The sequence below is a fragment of the Lynx canadensis genome, chromosome B1 (assembly GCF_007474595.2).
Source record: "Lynx canadensis isolate LIC74 chromosome B1, mLynCan4.pri.v2, whole genome shotgun sequence".
NCBI classification, from domain to species: Eukaryota; Metazoa; Chordata; class Mammalia; order Carnivora; family Felidae; genus Lynx; species Lynx canadensis.
The window spans coordinates 201,207,236-201,224,561 of record NC_044306.2 but is presented as its reverse complement, the minus strand read 5'-3'; the positions used below and the strand labels follow the sequence as shown (position 1 = coordinate 201,224,561).

General features: G+C 56.0%; 1 protein-coding gene and 1 long non-coding RNA gene across 2 annotated transcripts in view; one reads left to right on the top strand and one right to left on the bottom strand.

Moving 5' to 3' along the window:
* Window positions 1-754: 754 nt before the first annotated feature.
* JAKMIP1 (janus kinase and microtubule interacting protein 1) overlaps window positions 755-17,326 on the top strand; it is a 136,061-nt gene continuing 119,489 nt past the window's right edge. The window contains exon 1 of the mRNA XM_030314237.1: window positions 755-877. The gene's annotated coding sequence lies outside the window, so the exon portion shown is untranslated. The remainder of the gene's footprint in view (window positions 878-17,326) is intronic.
* Window positions 12,000-17,322, bottom strand: LOC115512829. Its single transcript, XR_003968507.1, has 2 exons — window positions 17,211-17,322; window positions 12,000-12,611 (listed from the first exon to the last, which is right to left on the bottom strand). It is a non-coding gene; the product is annotated as an uncharacterized LOC115512829 (long non-coding RNA).

The window sequence follows — 17,326 nt, the reverse complement described above, 5'->3', positions numbered from 1 at the left end:
TTCCACTATTTTTTGCTGACACGGGTTTGCCTCGCGGTGAAGGCTGTCAGCTCTGGCGTGAGACTCCTGGCTCTGCCTCTGGCTAGCCGTGTCACCTTCAACACTTCCTTTCCTGGGACCTGGGACCCTGAGAGTTCCGTGTGTACAAAGGCGCAGGTCGTGTCTTCCCTGACCGCCGATGGCCTTCGATGCCCACCGTCCCAGGTGAGGGCAGGGACGGGCTTCCCGGGGCCTTCAGCCCGAACTGGAGCCGGCGAGCCCCTCCCCAGGGCGGCTCCCACCCGCCCAGCGCCGCGGCCCTGCGCCTCGCCGGGCGCTCAGCCGCGGGACCCCGGCCCTTCCCCGGCGCGGGCCTCGGGGCCAAGTGCGCACGCTCAGGCCTCCCCGCACCTCCTCCGGCTGCCGCCGAACGGCTCCCGGCCTCGGCCCCGGGCGGGGGCGGGCGAGTGCCGCGCCTTCCCTCTGACTGGCAGGAGGACGGGCCAATCGGAGGGGCGGCCCGGGGAGGGGCGGGGCCGCGCCGCGAGCCGGGCGCCGGGTGGTCGCCCGAGCTGCAGCCGGGAGCGTGCGGCACGCGCCTGCCGGCTGCCCCGAGCGCGGTCACCGGCGCCGCCGCACCTCGCCCCTCGCCCCGCCGAGCCGCGCGCGCATCTGCCCGTCTTCCTCGTTTGCTGCTTACGATTTTTCTTCCTTTCCTTTTTTTTTTTTTTTTTTTTTTTTTGCACGCAGCCTTTTTCTGTTCCGTTTTGTCCTTTTTAAGGCGGGGGCGGCGGCAGCGTAAGCTCGGGGCGGGGAGGGGGCGGCCGGATGATGCGGCGCGGGGCTGCGCTGGCTACGTCCGCTGCTGCTGCCCGGCTCGGGCCTGAGCGCCGAGCAGGTGGGTACAGGTGCGCCGGGGGGCGGGAGGCGCGCGCTGGCCAAAGGGGACCCGCGGACCCCACGACCGAGGGGCGGACCCGGCGGCAGGGGACTCGGTGACCGGTGCCGCCCCGCCCAACGCCCACCTCCCCCTCCTCCAGCCCTCGCGCCCCTCCGGATCCCTTGACGCTGTCGCGTCTCACCTCCGTGGACCCCCACCCTTCCCATCCCCCATTCCCCCCAAATCCCCCCGCAGCGTCTCTCTCCCAGCAGGAGAACTCTGCGTCGTCTCCCTCCGTAGGCCCCCTCCCCGTCCCGCCCCCAGTGCCTCTATCTCCCTCACGCCACCCCCATTTTCACGAGCCAAGGAGGGGGAGGGGGACCCACCGGCTGCCTCCAGGGAGTGGCGCGGGGGGCGTGGCCGGCCGGTTCTCTCGGTGTCCTACCCACTGAGTAGGTCCGGGTACCCCCGCGTCCCGGCCGAGGTGGCACAGAGGTTGGAGGCCGGAGGCGGCGGGGTGGGGGGCGAGGCCGCCCTGCCTGCACCCCCGCCCCGCGCACAGCACCCGCCGCCTAGGCCCCTGCCACGCACACCCCCGCGCTGCTCCGCCCACGTGGGTTCGGGGAGGAGGCTGTAGCGCTGGGAAGAAAGGCTGGTACCCACCCTGCTGCCCCGCCGGCGCGCCCTGGGCGCACGCAGCCTCGGGAGATGGCGCAGAGGGATCGGCTCTGCGGGGCCGGGCACCTTGCCTGGGCGCGCTGCGTTCAAGCCCCGGCCTGTGGGCCTGCGTTAGTGCGCCGTGCCCTCGCCCCCAGCCCTCTGCCCCCCCCCACTCCATCACTCCACCCTCCCTGCTTCGGGTTCTGGAGGAGCCGGCCTCGTCATCCCTGATAGAGGCAGCTTGCCAGGCTGGAGTCTTTTGCCATAGAAGCACCCCCCCTCCCTTCCCCACGACCTCCCCTCCCCACACACCGGAGTCTGCCTTTCTCCTGATGGCTTGGCCGGCCTGGGCTCTCCGCCAGCCTCTGCCCGGCTCTTTAGACTCCGGAGATACTGTGTCTAACCGCGGGTGCTCCGCCACCCCCACCCCTTCCACGCGCACTCACAGGCACACTGTCCTTGGCCTTTGCTTGTGCTGTTCCCTCTCTAGGAACGCCATTCCTTCAACTGGTCGGCTCCTTCTCTACCAAGGTCAGGGAGAACCCCTTGCCCTGCCTGAGGTTCCTTGGATGGCAGAGTGGGACACACTCTCGTCCTGTCTGATGGCTTCAGACTGCCAGACCAGATTAGGAGATCTTGGAAGGGCAGGGGCAGCCTCAGCCCCTCACATGGGGCTCCGGGGCTCCCTGCGCCTGAGGGGGGCTCTCCCCACGAACTCTGTGTGACCTGCTGGTGTAGGGTGAGTCTGTGGGGGAGCTGGCTTCTCCTCCAGGACCTTGGGCAGGTGGGTGGCACTTCCATGAGCCCAGATGGACAAGGAGGAGGGGCAGGTTTGGGGATGGCATGGGTGGTCAGGACCCTTCTCAGATGCTTGTCCAGCAGGGCAACTTTCCGGATTGCTGCTGCTGAGAAAAGTCTTCCAGAAGGTGGGTGATTGCCAAGTGTTTGTTGTTGAGCTCTTGCACGTGGGTTGTAATGCCTCTCTGCAGAGCATGGGGGTAATTCTCATTTTCAGACTTTTCATGGTGAGAGGCCCCTCAGTGGGTCAGAGTGTGGGCCCAACAAACGCGATCATTGCCATTGTCCTCCTTGACAAACCATCCTGGCTCCCGCTGCCCCTGTGACCTCACCTGTTCCTCACATCCTCGCTTCCTTGGCCCGCCTCTCTCTCTCCCTGCCATGCTGTCTCAGCTAAGTGTGCCACCTCTGCGTTCCCCGGACAGGTCTTGACCCTTCGGCTTCTCCCCCTGTGCTGTGGTTTTGTTACTGTTGTTTTTGGGGGAGATGTTCCCCTCCCTTGTCTGCCTGGAGAACTCCTATTCATATGTTAAGGGCCAAGTCTCTGGGTCCTTCTTTGGGATGTTTCCTGACTTTGGCAAACAGATTGCGGGTTCTCTCATCTGTGCTCTTTTGGAACATATATCCGTGTGTGGTTTAATATTTGTGTAGCTTTTCCTTAAGCAGACCTTGCCCACCGGAGACTGGGGACACAGTGAGGTCTGAGGGGCAGCCCTGCTTTGAGGGGGGCTCCGCCTTCCAGGGGGGCAGTCACACTGTCATGGATACTGCCAGCGCCGTAAGAGGGACGGAGCTTGATGGTCTGTCCTCGGCCTGACCAGAAGGTTTCCCGGTGAGGAGGCAGGAGGGAGGCCCCACCCTCTTAGGGTACAGGGTGGATTGGGGCCAGGAGGGGAGCAGGAGAAGGAACAATTTCTGAGGAAGGCATAAGCCAGCAGCCAGTGCCGCCCTTCCTCTCCGCGGGCTCTGGAGCCAGACTGCCCCGGGTGCCATGGCGGCCCCGCCCCTCACTCAGCTGCAGACCAGCAGGTGCCCCCCCCCCCCCCGGGGTTCGAAGCTGAAACGGGGTGCCTCCCTCAGAAAGATTGGGGATGACTGCACTGTGTTCCAGTTCTCCTCGTTTGATCTCCTGGGGGTGTGTGAGCCCCCACAGGGCTTCTGAAGTAGGGTTCACCTTTGTCCTGTTCCTTATGGTCGTGTGATCCCGGGCAACAGGATTAACCTTTCTGGGTCTCCCATTTCCTGTCCAAATGGGGGCGGCGGTCTGGCTGGCTGGGTTGACGTGGGGATCAGAGTGCGGTCTCCGGGCACGGGAACCACTGAAGCGGCCGTGATGATGAGGGAGCGTATGGTTTAAAAAGTGAATCTTTTGGGGGCGCCTGGGTGGCGCAGTCGGTTAAGCGTCCGACTTCAGCCAGGTCACGATCTCGCGGTCCGTGAGTTCGAGCCCCGCGTCAGGCTCTGGGCTGATGGCTCGGAGCCTGGAGCCTGTTTCCGATTCTGTGTCTCCCTCTCTCTCTGCCCCTCCCCCGTTCATGCTCTGTCTCTCTCTGTCCCCAAAATAAATAAAAAACATTGAAAAAAAAAATTAAAAAAAAAAAGTGAATCTTTTGGTTTTGTCCCAAAGCGGCCACCCCAGTTGGAGGCCCTCCGCGTCCTTCCCTAGCTAACAACACCAGGCCAACGAGCTACATAAATAGTCAATGCGTGGGAAAGACAGGCGGAGGGGGTGCATGCGTGTTGGCTGCTGGGAGTTGTGCACACCTGTGTGAGAAGGTGCCGAGGGCTGCGGGCAGGAGTCCTGAGCTCACCGCGAGTGTAGAGAAGGCCACCCCCCCCCCCCCCCCGGCCACCCTCTGTCATCCGAGCTTCTTTCCTGCTCAGTCGTTAAGCCGTGAAGGCACAGGGCGGGGTCATGGGGGCTGCACTGAGGACCCGCTCAGACCCTACTGGCTGTGCCACCTTGGGCAAGTCACCTAACCGCTCTCTGCCCAGCTCCTTTCTCTGCGATGCTCACGTGAGGAATGTAGCTATGGTTGCTTAAGCTCCCACTCCTGCTGTGAGTTCTCTCCCCGAAGCTGCACAGAACCTCCCTAGGGTAAGGATTATGTGAGCACCTGACAGGCAGGGGCTGAGTCCGGAGGTGGGGGCGGAGGCGGAACTCACGGGGCGGAGGGGAGGGGGAAGGCCCGTGTGAGGAATCAGTGAGAGGAGGCTTCTCAGTGCCTTTAGTCGAAACAGGTTATCTTGAAGCCAGTAGCAGCCATTAGGGTTGCGGGGATCTGAGGCTCAGGAAGGGACCCCAGGGCGGGCCAGCAGTGGGACCTTGCTGGTCATTGTCATTCTAGCCCTGAACACGGTCAGACAATGTTTCCTTTGCTCTTGCCTTTCTAAGGCCGGGTGGACAGCCCAGGGATCATGGGCCAGCGGGGAGGGGCAGGAACAAAGAGGGGGGCCTGAGGGCCTCGGGCTCTGGGGCAGGGGTGAGGAGCCCTTCCTGTAGGAGGGGGGAGGGGGAAGAGCTTGCGGAGAGTGGCCAGGGCTGGTTCAGAAAGACTTGAAAGCAACAGAGTGGGGGCAGGGCCTGGGGCTCAGAGTGAGGGAGCTCCCCGCCCCCCCCCCGCCCCCGCCTCCACTGGGGGGGGACTGAGGCTCTGCTCTTGCCTTTGGTATTAGTATTTATTTTTGGAACTGCCACAGGAAATATTTTACTTCTCATTCATCTGTAGAAATGAAATAAATGCCATTTTTCTTAATTGTAACAGTTAACATTTGTTAAGCACCTACCAAGTGCCAGGGTAAACGCCCGGGGTGGGGGGGGCAGCAAGCTGTGGCCCATCAGCCCGCCGCCTGCTTCTGTAAATAAAGCTTTATTGGTACCCAGCCACGCCCACTTGTGCACCTGCTGTCTGTGGCTGCTTTCCTGCTGTGCTGACAGGGTTACCTAGCTGGGGCAGTAAAGCCAGAGACAGTTACTGCCTGGCCCTTTGCGGCTGGAGTGTGCCACCCCCCTGGTCTGTGCTGTCCCTGATTTGAGTTCATTCAGTTCTGGACACAAGCCCAGAGGGAGGTACCTCGCGCCTCTCATTTTACGGATGGGTACAGCCTGTAGCCTGCCCAGGGTCACAGAGCTGGTACGTGGGGGAGCAGGGATCTGCTCCCGAGCAGCCCACATTATTACTTTTTTGGGGGGGAGGGAATTTGTATTTTTTATTAGCTTCTAATTTGAATTTTACCACGTTTAGAGAATATGGTCTGTATACTATCGATCTTTAAATATTTATTGACAATTAAAATATTTTTTTAAGTTTCTTTCTTTTGAGAGAGACAGAGACAGCACGTCAGCAGAGGAGGGGCAGAGAGAGAGGCAAAGAGAGAGAATTCCAAGTTGGCTTCAGGCTGTCGTCGCAGAGCCCGATGTGGGGCTCGAACTCGCAGAACTGTGAGATCATGACCTGAGCCAAAATCAAGAGTTGGACAGTTAACCAACTGAGCCACCTAGGCATCCCTCTTTTTTTTTTTTTTTTTAATTTTTAAGGCTTATTCATCTTAGACACACAGGGTGCAGTGGGGGAGGGGCAGAGAGAGAGGGAGACACAGAATCAGAAGCAGGTGCCAGGCTGTCAGCCCAGAGCCCGATGCGGGCCTCGAACCCACAGACTGTGAGATCATGCCCTGAGCGGAAGTCAGATGGTTAACCAACTGAGTCACCCAGGTGCCCCCTCCTTTTTTTTTTTTTTTTTAATTAATTTAAATTCAAGTTAGTTAACATGCAGTGTAGTATTGGTTTCGGGAGCAACCTGGGACCTGATCATTTTTAAAGGATCTTTGTGTTAGATATATATGTAATATTTTTGGTAACGGTTAACACATTAACAGTTAACATATTTCATAACCGGTCAGTGGCGTGGAGTATGTTCACACCGTTGTGCCACCATCACCGCCCAAGTCCAGAACTTTTCCGTCCTCCCAGAGTGGCAGTCCACGTTCTTAACCATGACTCCATGCTGCCTTGTGGGAGTTTTGGAGGAAAAAAGGCAAACGTCAGCGGCGTCCTGACTTCGCACAGGAGGCTTTGGACGGCGGGTTTGCGTTTGAGCGCTGGCTCTGCCATTTACCGGCTGATGGGGGATGAGGCACGTGAACTCCTCTGTACCCCCTACAAGTTGGTGTCCTTGTTTGTAAAGCGGGGACGCCCCCAGTCCCTGTCCCTGGAGATGGTGTGAGGAAATAAAGAGTCGAGGTGAAGGCCCAGCCTCGTGGGGTGGACAGTGGCAATGATGGGGCGCTAGGTCTGTCCTCTCTGTGGCCCGTGGTACCCCCTTTATCCTTTCCAGGTCCTGGAAGCATCCTCGGGTCCCATCACATGCCTTGAAGCCCCTCCTCCTGGACCTCAGAGGACCCAGATGCCGAGTGGATGAGGCCTCCCGCTGTCCCTTCTACCCCGTGGCCCAGACTTGGCTGGAGGGCCACCTTAGAGAATGAAAGAGGGTTCTGTGTGCGACCGTCCTGACTGCCCATGTGGCAGTAATGCCCTTGTGTGTGCCAGGTCAGGGGCCCCAGTGGCTCTGCCTCGGCTGCATTTTGATTTGGGAGTCCTGGACTGGCCCCTGGTCCCTTCGTCAGAGCTGGGGTGGGGGTTTGTGGAGTGGGACATATCACGAAGGGGTTTCCTGCTTCCTTGGGAGGACAGGCAGTCTGTGAGGATCACAAGGTAGTGGGGGCTAGGAGGGGTCTGGCATATTAGCTCGCTGAGACACGGGGACGCAACCTGGCTTTCCTTTGTCACGTCTCCCCGTTTTGAAAAAGTGGGGCGGCCTTTACACAGCATAGGATTAGCCATTTTAAAGTGTTCCATCCAGTGGCATGTGATGCGTTCGCGAAGTTGTATAACCACCACCTGTATCTGGTTCCAAGACATTTTCGTGGCCTGCGGTGAAAGCCTTGTGCCCGCTAAGCGATTCCTCCCCGCCGCCCCCTCCCTCAGCCCCTGGCAACCACCGGTCTGCCTTGCGTCTCTAAGGATTTGCCCATCCTGGACATTTCGAGTGAATGGGATCCTATGTGAATGTCCTCAGGGTTCATGCAGGTCGTAATGGGGGTTGTCTGTGCTTCAGCACTTTTTATGGGTGAGTAGTATTTCATCGTGCGGACAGACCACATTTTATTCTCCATTCGTCTGTGGATGGGTGTGTGGGTGGTTTCCGCTTGGCGCCTGGTGCGCCCAGCGTTTGAAGCAAGGCTTCGAGTGTTAAGATGCTCTTCCGGGGGCCTTTGCTGCCCAGGTTGTGTTGTCGCCTCTCACTGCCAGTGTCGTCACCGACCCGCTCGGCGGATGCTCCTGGACAGACACTCCACGCTAGCGTGTGCTGGGAGCGGCCGGCCTGGACTTGTTCTTGACCCGAGAATGGCTTGCTGGCTTCCCATTTTCCAAGCCGGGGTGTGGGAGTGCCCTGCGGCGGGAGGGGTGGCAGGGGGGCCGCCCGAGTCGCCCCAGAGAGGCTGCTGACGCGGCGCTGGGAGCCCGGGCACCTTTCTGTTGGTTCCTGGAACGTGCTGGCCTCTTCCTGCCCAGAGGTTTTTGTGTGCTGCTTGCCGTCTGGCATGCTCTTCCCTGCCCTCGCCAGAACGGTTTTCTGAGCCTCCACATCTTGGGTTAAATTTTCCCCTCCTCGGAGACGTCTTCCCTGTCCATCCCGGGTAGATGCCCGCCTCCCCTCTGCTATTTCCCCTCCCCTGCACTCTGTTTTCTTCTGAAGTCATCACCATCTGAAGTGTTTTTTTCCTCATTTATGATCATCCCCCCCGCCCCCCCTCAATGAGCTGGGGGGGCGGGGAAGCACCACAGGACAAGAACCTTGCCTGACATGTTTATGCTCATCTTTCAACACAGGGTATTGGCGCACAGTAGGTGCTCAGTAAATAATTGCCTGTTGCTTAGAGTCCGATGTAACTTAACTTCCTGATTCCAGGCATCAGGCTCTGTGTCCTAAAACACATTTCTTCTGAGCATCACTTCCTTTCTTAGTCAACACGGAGACCATCCGGTGTCCCTACCTCTTGGGGTTGGTGTGAAGGTCAGAAATAACCTGTGCAGCCTTCCCAGAGCTGTGCTGGGCTGTAGTAGGTACTTGGCAACCCGTGCTGCTGTTGGTGGAAGTTGGAGACGTGGTCACGGTGTTTGCGTAGGAGTCTCCCTATGCTGGGTGCCCTGTACGCGTGCTCGCCCAGAGGTGGGCAGGGGACTCCTGGAGCCACTCGCCACTCGGAGCTGTTGAGCCCTGAAGCGTGGCTCCTCTGGACCGACCTGCTGGCGAGTGAAAACAGGTTTCTAAGACGTTGTATCGGTGGAGGGTGTAAATGATCTCAGTAAAAAACTTTAACAGTCATCATGCATTGAAATGATACTATTCTGGATCTGTTGGGCCCAATGAAATGTATTATCAAAATTAGTCCCATTTGTTTGTTTGTTTGTTTCTTTTTTTTTTTTTTAAGTGGCAACTAGAAAATTAAAAACTGCAGGTGGGGCTCGCATGGTATTTCTTTGGGGGCAATGCTGCTGTAGACCCTAATCTCCTTGAGGGCAGGGGCCAGGCTCAGGGTACCCTGCCTCTGCCTTCTCTGAAGTACATGTCCCTAGGCAAGTTAATTAAATTTTGGTGTGCTTCAGTTTCCTCCTCGTAAACAAGCAGTCGGGTCTGATGACAAGCAGTGACAGTGCACATTTGAGGGCTTCCTGTGTCTCCTGGGAAGGAGCGAGAGCCTCAGTAAGAGGAGGTGTGGCAAGGGCCCTGCCCACACCAGCCTTCACTCTGGGGACGCAGAGACCCATGCAATCGAAATAGAACACGGACCCAGTCCCTGAGAGCGATTGTTCCCCGAAGAATCCAAGGAAGAAGGCGCCGTGGACTTCATACTGCCACGAGAGCCGGGTCTCTGGGTGGGAGGATCTCCATCCAGGGATGGATCTCCGCCCAGCCTGGTCCATAGCAGGTTCTTCCTAACTGGCAGCCGAGATGACTACTCTGGGACGGCTCAAGAGCATTGGGCCACTCTGCTAAGATGAACCTCCACTTGATGGCTCTGGCCTTTTTAATCCCAATGCATGTAATCACCACATCGGGATTTTGCTGCTGTTCTCTGAAGATTTTGCAACCTCACCTTTATTTTCCATGGCTCCTGAATGCAAGACTCTCATCCCAGCAGCTTACTCACGGCCAGCTCTGATTGGACAAGTACCTGATCGGCCAGCTCGGATTGGACGAGAGCAGCTGATCGGCCAGCTCGGATTGGACGAGAGCAGCTGATCGGCCAGCTCGGATTGGACGAGAGCAGCTGATCGGCCAGCTCGGATTGGACGAGAGCAGCTGATCGGCCAGCTCGGATTGGACAAGGGCAGGTGATCGGCCAGCTCTGATTGGACGAGAGCAGCTGATCGGCCGGCTCTGATTGGATGAGAGAAGCCGATCAGCCAGTTGTGATTGGTTGAGGGCAGCTACTTCTCCGGGTGTGGCACAGCCGCCCTCTTGCTGTATATATTGCTTCTGCTCCATACCCCATCTCCATGGATTTTCTGCCAGACCTGGGAGGGAGAATGGATTTTGTCCCCAGTCCAGCCAGGAACCACTAGGGAGACCAGTCACATCACCCCTGGAAGCTCTGGTGTCCTACGGGTGGGTCACCCCCCCCCCCCCCCCCCCCCCCGTACCCGTCAGGAGGTGTGTGTGCTCCACATGGACAGATGCCCAGAAGAGCTTTGTTTCAGTTCTGCAGAGGTCTCCTAACGTTGTCCTCCTAGTTGTCCACAGGCACCGCCGGCCTGCAGGTGCCTGGCATTGTACTGCCTTCTGGGCTGGGGGGTTGAGCGTGGAGACCCAGGGTAGGTGAAGGAAGGCGCCAGAGTCTTCCTTTCCAGCCCCCACTGGGCCGGCACCACCTCGGTGCTGCGGAATGAGTGAATTACCTGAGGTTGCACAGGTAGAAATGGGAGTGGTGGGCCTGCTCTGGCTACTTCTACAGTTGCTGATTATATATGAAAAGTGTGCAGAGGCCTCATGTAGGCGTTCAAAGCTCGCGTGGACTGCCCCCAACTCAACTGCCGGCATTTACCCCAGCGGACTGCACCTACCCCCTAAGCACTGCTCTCTCTTCCAGATCCTTGTTTGCCAGCTGCCTCTGCCTGGAATGGCTCCCCATGGCCTGCCTGTGACCTCCGCTTGCTTCATGGCCTGGTGGGCCCACCTGGATGTTTCTTCCTCCATTCTCCCCGGGCCCCCAGGAGAGACCTGTTTGCTTACTCTCCAAGTTCAGATTGAGTGAATGAAGTCACCGCGGTTGGATTAAGACAGGAACGGCCTGGAAGCAGAAAGAATGCACCAAAGGGGCATCTGCTCATCCCAATTTTGCCAGCATGGTGTGGCCCGCTCCTGCCTCCCTCTCCTCCCACGCTTTCAGTAGGGCGTGTGGCCAGCTACACCATCTGCCCACGGTTCCTGACTGAACCAGGCTTTTGCACAGGCTGTTCCCTCTGATCGATTTGCCCATTAGCTTTTCCTGTCCTCATCCACCCGGGGAACATCTTCCACTTGTGCTTGGGATCCATCATCAACCTTATTTCCTCCAGAAAACCTTCCCTGATGTACGTACCCTCTCCCCTTCCCCAGGCCAGGTCAGTCGTGTCCCTAGGGCTCCTGCTGCCCTAAGCATCCTTCTGTTACTGCCCTGGACATAGTATTGCAGCTGTCAGTGACTTATCTGACTCTTCCATTAGACAGAAGTCTCCAGAAAGTTCTGGGAGGCTTGACATGCCATCTGATTCACAGTGGGATTCCCAGAACCTGGGTGGGGCACACAGTAGGCAGTCAGTAGGTTTTTGGCCCTTAGTCTCACAGATCCCAGTAATGTCAGTGTCGGGAGGGGCCTCAGCAGGGAGGTGGTTAGGCTCTCCTCTCTCTTGCTTGTGTTGGGTCCACTCGGCCCTTAACTAGCCTCACTCCGCTCTCTGCAGCAGTCACCCCTAGTGACTACCCTGCGAACCTTAGATCCTGCAGAACTCGGGGCTGAGATACCCCAGTGGTTCTGTTAGCCCAGAGATGACACTGGGGAGCCTCTCTCGCTCCTCCGGAAAGTCTCCTTCCCTTGCATGCAGGGCTTTCGCTGTCTTACAGTGCAGCCTGCTTTTGGTTTAGGACAACAAATATGTTAGAAAGCTGTTCTCCAGAGTCCGAAGCATCCTCTCATGTTTACTGAAAGCTGTATTTCTTGTTAAGTTGTCCCGGTCTCACCCTTTATCCCAAACCTGCGCCTCAGGATGCACTTTGGAAGGCGTGGCTTCTTTTAGGAAGTTGGCAGAACTGCTTCCTGGGTCAGGGCGGCTGGGTGAGGGAGCTCATTAAGTCGGGCAGTAATTGGGTTTCTGCAACAAGCCCGGGGTGCTTCATGGCTTGGGGCTAGGTGTTCTTTTTGTCAACCAGATACTTGATTTTGAACCAGGACCTGGATGCCTACAAATTGTGCCAAATCTGTTTAAGCCTTCTGGCAAATGGACTCTTTAGTGACATTTGTCTCTCCCTGGAATGTGACAGTCACCCAGGATGAGCCCCATTTATGACAGCCTGGGCATTTTAGATCCCCTGAGACTTCTACAAGGGTAACTGAAAACAAATGCAAGACACTTCAGACCAAAGACACAAACAAGTTTTATGGCTGGGTAGGATATTGGAACTGGGGGGTACTCCAGCAAGAAGATGGGAGGAGGGGTGCCAAGTGCCCCAAACCTCAGGTGTTGACAACATAGATTGGGGATTTGGGATCTCGCAGTTCACAAGCTCCTGGGTTACAGCCTCCCTTCATGTTTTTTGGTGAACAGAGAGCTTAGTAGGTAAACTAAGAGGTCAAATGATCAGGAGGTTGGGGTGTAAGTTACTTAGGGCAGGATGTGGGCTGATCACTTCAGATGGGGTGTTCACTGTGGCAGGTACAGAGGGACTTCTGCTCACTAGACCCTCGTTAGCATCTGCAAGAGCAATGCCACGGCATTTGAAAATACCCATGTTGTGGACTTGTGAATTCAACCAGCCCTTCCCACTTTGGTTTGAAGCACTGAGCCATTACCACACTTGTAGTTGCTATGTGTCAGGAAGATGACTCCCAAAATATTGCGAATGGCCCCATCCCTTCTCCTTGTGAGCAGGTCAATTTGTAGCTTCAACTCCTCTGATTCAGGAAGTTGATAGTAGACATTTCTTTAGATGGTGTCCCGTGACTATTGGACAAATAATCGACGTGCTCCTGTCTGCTGGAACCAGAGAGAAGAAATCATGATTTTTTTGAAAATGAGCCATTTAAGAAACTGAAAATTGTCAGAGAGGTCATTTTGTTATCTGAATTAAAAATAATTAGCCCTTTGAAGTTCTTGCTCTACCTTTTATGCCAAACCCAGTGTCTGATTCACTTAATACAAGAGAATGCAGTAAAGGAGGAGCAGAGGAACCAAAAAGACATGAGATCTACAGAACACAATAAGTAAAATGGCAGACATGAACTCAACTATACAAATAGTAATATTAAACGTGAATGGGTTAAACAATCCAATCAAAAGGCAAAGACTGTCAGAACATATAAAAAATGATCTAACGATACACTGTCTACAGGAGACACACATCTTTGGATTCAAAGATAAAATAGATTGAAAGTACAAGATTGAAGAAAGATCCGTCATGTGAAGAGCAAAACCATAAGACAGATAGACTTAAAAATAGAGATACAGAGGGACATTTTGTAATGGTAAATGGGTCAATCCATCAAGAAGATATAAACAATCACAAACATATATGCGCCTAACAGAGCGTCAAAATCCATGAAGCAAAACCTGACCGAAATGAAAGGAGGAATAGATAATCCCACAAGACATAGTTGGATACTTAAATACTCCACTTTCAATAATGGATAGAACAACTGGATAGGAGATCGGCAAGGAAATCGAAAACTTGAGCAACCCCGCAAACCAACTAGGCCTACCAACACCATCAGAATGTGTATTCTCAAGTGTACATGGATCGTTCTCTAGGACAGACCATAGGCTCAGCCATAAAACAGCCTCAATGCATTTAAAAGTATAGAAGAAAAAATGCAACCTATGCTTTCTGACCACACGGCAATGACGTTAGGAGGCAATACCAGCAAACAGTGCCTGGCCTGTAGCTGATGCTCTGCTCCCCTCTTGTCAGCCTGACATCCCAGACCTCCACTTGTCCTTCCCATCTCATCCTTCATCACTCTCAACACCTTTACTTCCTGGCCAGACCAAGCCACTGACTTCTCCAACTGCTGTGTCCAGCTTCCCTGTGTTTGCTCATGCTGCCCCGCTTTCTGGAAGCCCCATTCCGCTGCCTTCCTCACCCCCATCCCATCTCCCAAGTTTGCATCCTGCTCTTCCCGCCTTCCATGAACATCTGCCTTAGCAAGCCACAGTGAGGAGGGTACATAAGGAACTGACCAGAGCGGTGGTTCTCTAAGTGGGGTTCTGGACCAGCAGCATCAGCATTACCTGGGGGCATTTTAGAAATGCACATCCTTGGGGCACCTGGGTGCCTCAGTCGGTTAAGCGTCTGACTTTAGCTCAGGTCATGATATCGCGGTTTGTGAGGTCGAGCCCCGCGTCGGGCTCTGTGCTGACGGCTCGGAGCCTGGAGCCTGCTTCGGATTCTGTGTCTCCCTCTCTCTCTGCCCCTCCCCCTGCTCATGCCCTGTCTCTCTCTCTCTCTCAAAAATAAATAGTCATTAAAAAATGCACATTCACAGGCCCCCACCCTGAGCTACCGGGTCAGAAACACTGGGTTGGGGTCTGGCAGCCGGGCTTTTAACAAACACTGGGAGATTCTGACACTCCCTCCAGCCTGAGAACCAGGGCAGGAAGGGCTTGTCCCCACTTACCCTGTAGTTACACAGTCTGTCTCTTGGGTCGTCACTAAGGGGGGAGGGTCAGTCCTCCTGTCCTGCCGAATCTACAGCTGAGCACAGGGACCCTTGTTTCCCAAGGGCAGTTCCTTGAGGGCGGTTCTTCTCTGCCCAGTAAGCACATGCTCCAACTGGCGCTCAGAGCGAAGGGTGCTTGGTTTCCAGGGGTTTCTGGTGGGAGAAGGTGGATGTCCTGACCTTGCTCTACTGTACCTTGTCCCTCTTTGTGATGGATGTGTGATTTCCAGGAAAGAGGGAAAGGGCAGAGTGTGAAAACCAGCCCTGAGCCGGGAGTCACAGGGCCCGGGCTTGCATTCTGCCCACCTACTGCCTGTAACGTCTTGCGGTGGTCCTTTCCCGAGGGTACGTGTGGAGCGTCAGCCGCGTGCTGGGCACTTGGGTCCTGCTGTCTCAAAGCACACTGAGCAAGCACGATAATCATAGTTAATCACAGAACAATGCAGCAGCCTTACCTCCCTCTAGATCTGTTTTCCCATTTGTAAAATGAAATGTTTCCAAAGAAAAAAAAAGTTGTAGGGGCACCTGGGTGGCTCAGTGGGTTGAGCATCGGACTCTTGATTTCGGCTCAGATCGTGATCTCAGGGTAGTGAGATTGAGCCCCGTGTTGGGCCGTGTGCTGACAGCACGGAGCCTGCGTGGGATTCTCTCTCTCTAACTCCCCCTCCCCCTGGCCCTCCTCCACGTTCGCACACATGTGTGCACTCTCTCTCAAAATGCATAAAAACACTTAAATTTTTACAAACAGCTACGCTGTAATGTGGTCAAATATACAAAGCAGGGCCATGACGGCTTATTACCACATGCATTTTATGACCTTGAACTTACAACTCTTACTGGTTCTAAGGTCAGTCCGTGAGAACAGGGAGGTTGATCTGGTGAAGAAGATAGCTTTCAGAATGAAAAACTTGGGGTGACAGTTGTGGTCTTAACAGCTGTGGCATCCACGGCGTTGCCAGGCTTTTGTTGTGGTTGGGAAAACATTCTGCGTTTCGAGAAGCCTCATATGCCACGTTGGCCATGGGTTAGGGTTTTGTCAGGAAGTTGCCTTGCGCTTGACCGGGGGTGATAGGAGAGGCCGTGCAAAGGCCTGCACAGAGCCGAGTGTTCTCCTGGCAGCTCGGGTCCACGCAGCGGGTTAACATCTGGTGTGCAAGTCATTTGAGTTTGTGTGCTGTGTGGCTGAAAATGATCACGCCTGAAAAGACAGAATCAAACACGCGTGGCTCCAGACCCCTGATCCCTGACCCCCGAGCGTCTTTGAGGGGCACCAGGGCTCCGTGGCACGGGGTGTGTGATCCAGGCCCCCGTCGTCACCTCCCAACCCCCTGACGTGCTGATGGTCCTGCTCCGTTTTAGACACTGGCCACTGTCGCTTCACAGGTGCCTGTGTGCTGTCATCTGGCCGTGCGACTCATGTTTGGTTCTTTGTTGGGTCTTAGGCTCCGAGTGTCCCACGTGGCCCAGGCTGGGACCTGGGAAGGCGGAGCCCAGCCGAGCAGGAAGAAGAGTGCGTTAGGGCCAGCCCTCGCTTCGCCTCATCCCTGGGAGCAGACCCGGGGGGTCCAGCGCCCTCCTGGGAGGCTGTAGGTCCTGCCGGCCCACTGCTTCTGCACAAAGTCCTCGAGTTATCGGGTGTTTGGGAAGAACAACAACCACGCCAAGGAGGATGATATCTCCCTGAAGTGACACCTGGCTGTGTCACTCCTCTACTTAGCGGGCTCCCCGTGGCCCAGGATGAAGTGCACGCTTCTTGTCATCACATCCGCGACCTCTCCTGATGCTCCTGCTTTTACCGGCTGTCTTAGCTCAGGCTGTCATGACAAAAATACTATAGAATGGGGGGCCCAAAACGATGGAAATGGAATTACTCCTGGTTCTGGAAGCTGGGAAGCCCAAGGTCAGGCTGCCAGTCATTTTTTTTTAATGTTTATTTATTTTATTTATTTTTGAGAGAGAGAGAGAGAGAGAGAGAGAGAGAGAGAGAGAGCGAGCAGGGGAGGGGCAGAGAGAGAGGGAGACACAGGATGCAAAGCAGGCTCCAGGCTCTGAGCTGTCAGCCCAGAGCCCAACGCAGGGCTCGAACCCACGAACTGCGAGATCATGACCCGAGCTGAAGTCGGACGCTCAACCGACTGAGCACCCCCCCAGGTGCCCCAGGCTGCCGGTCAATTTTGACGTGAGCTCTCTTCCTGCCTTCTTACTGTGTGCTCGTGAGGGGGCAGGAGAGGGACAAAGCAAGCTCTCTTGTGTCTCTTCTTACAAGGGCACTCATCCCATCCTGAAGTCCCCATCCCTTAAAGTCCCCAAAGGCCTCATCTCCAAATGCCAACACACTGGAGATTAGGGCTCCAACATACGAATTTGGTGGGACACAAGCAGTCTGTAACACTGACCCCTACCTTAGGGACCCTGTGCCTTCCCTGAGCTTGCCAGGCCCCCTTCCCTCCTCCTGACTCTCTACATCTGTGCCTTCTTCCTGGCACTGCCCTTCTGCTGCCTCTGGAGGTGGCCTCAGTCTCACGTCCTTGGGCACCTTCCTGACCCCCGGGCCCCTGCACGTCTTTCTGTGACGGCCTGGAGCACACTGTGGGGCTGTCATCTTTCATAGTCTCCCTTGCTCACTGGCCGCAGCTCAGGACCCAGGTGGGGTCCGTGTTTGCGGCTTCGGTGCCCGGCCCGGGGCCAGCAAATGTGACACCTGATGAAGTCATCCTTGACCACCTTCCTCCCCGACTCAGCTGGCAGTCACCTGTCAGGGAGTAGCCCGACAGTAAGTACACCTTAATCCAAGCCCCCCCCCCCACACCCTGTAATTAGTGTCCCTCTTTGAGCCCCTGGTCTCTTTCTGCCTGTTTCATCCCCGCACCCCCCCCTCCCACACACACCCCACCGTCCCCTTCATTTCTAGAGTCACCTTCTTGAGAGAAGCCAGGACACAGGCTCTGCGTCCCCTCCCTGCAGCTTTGGGCACACAGCAGGCACTTGGTAGGTGTCTGTCGAAGAGCGCCCCAGGCACAGCACGCCACGTTG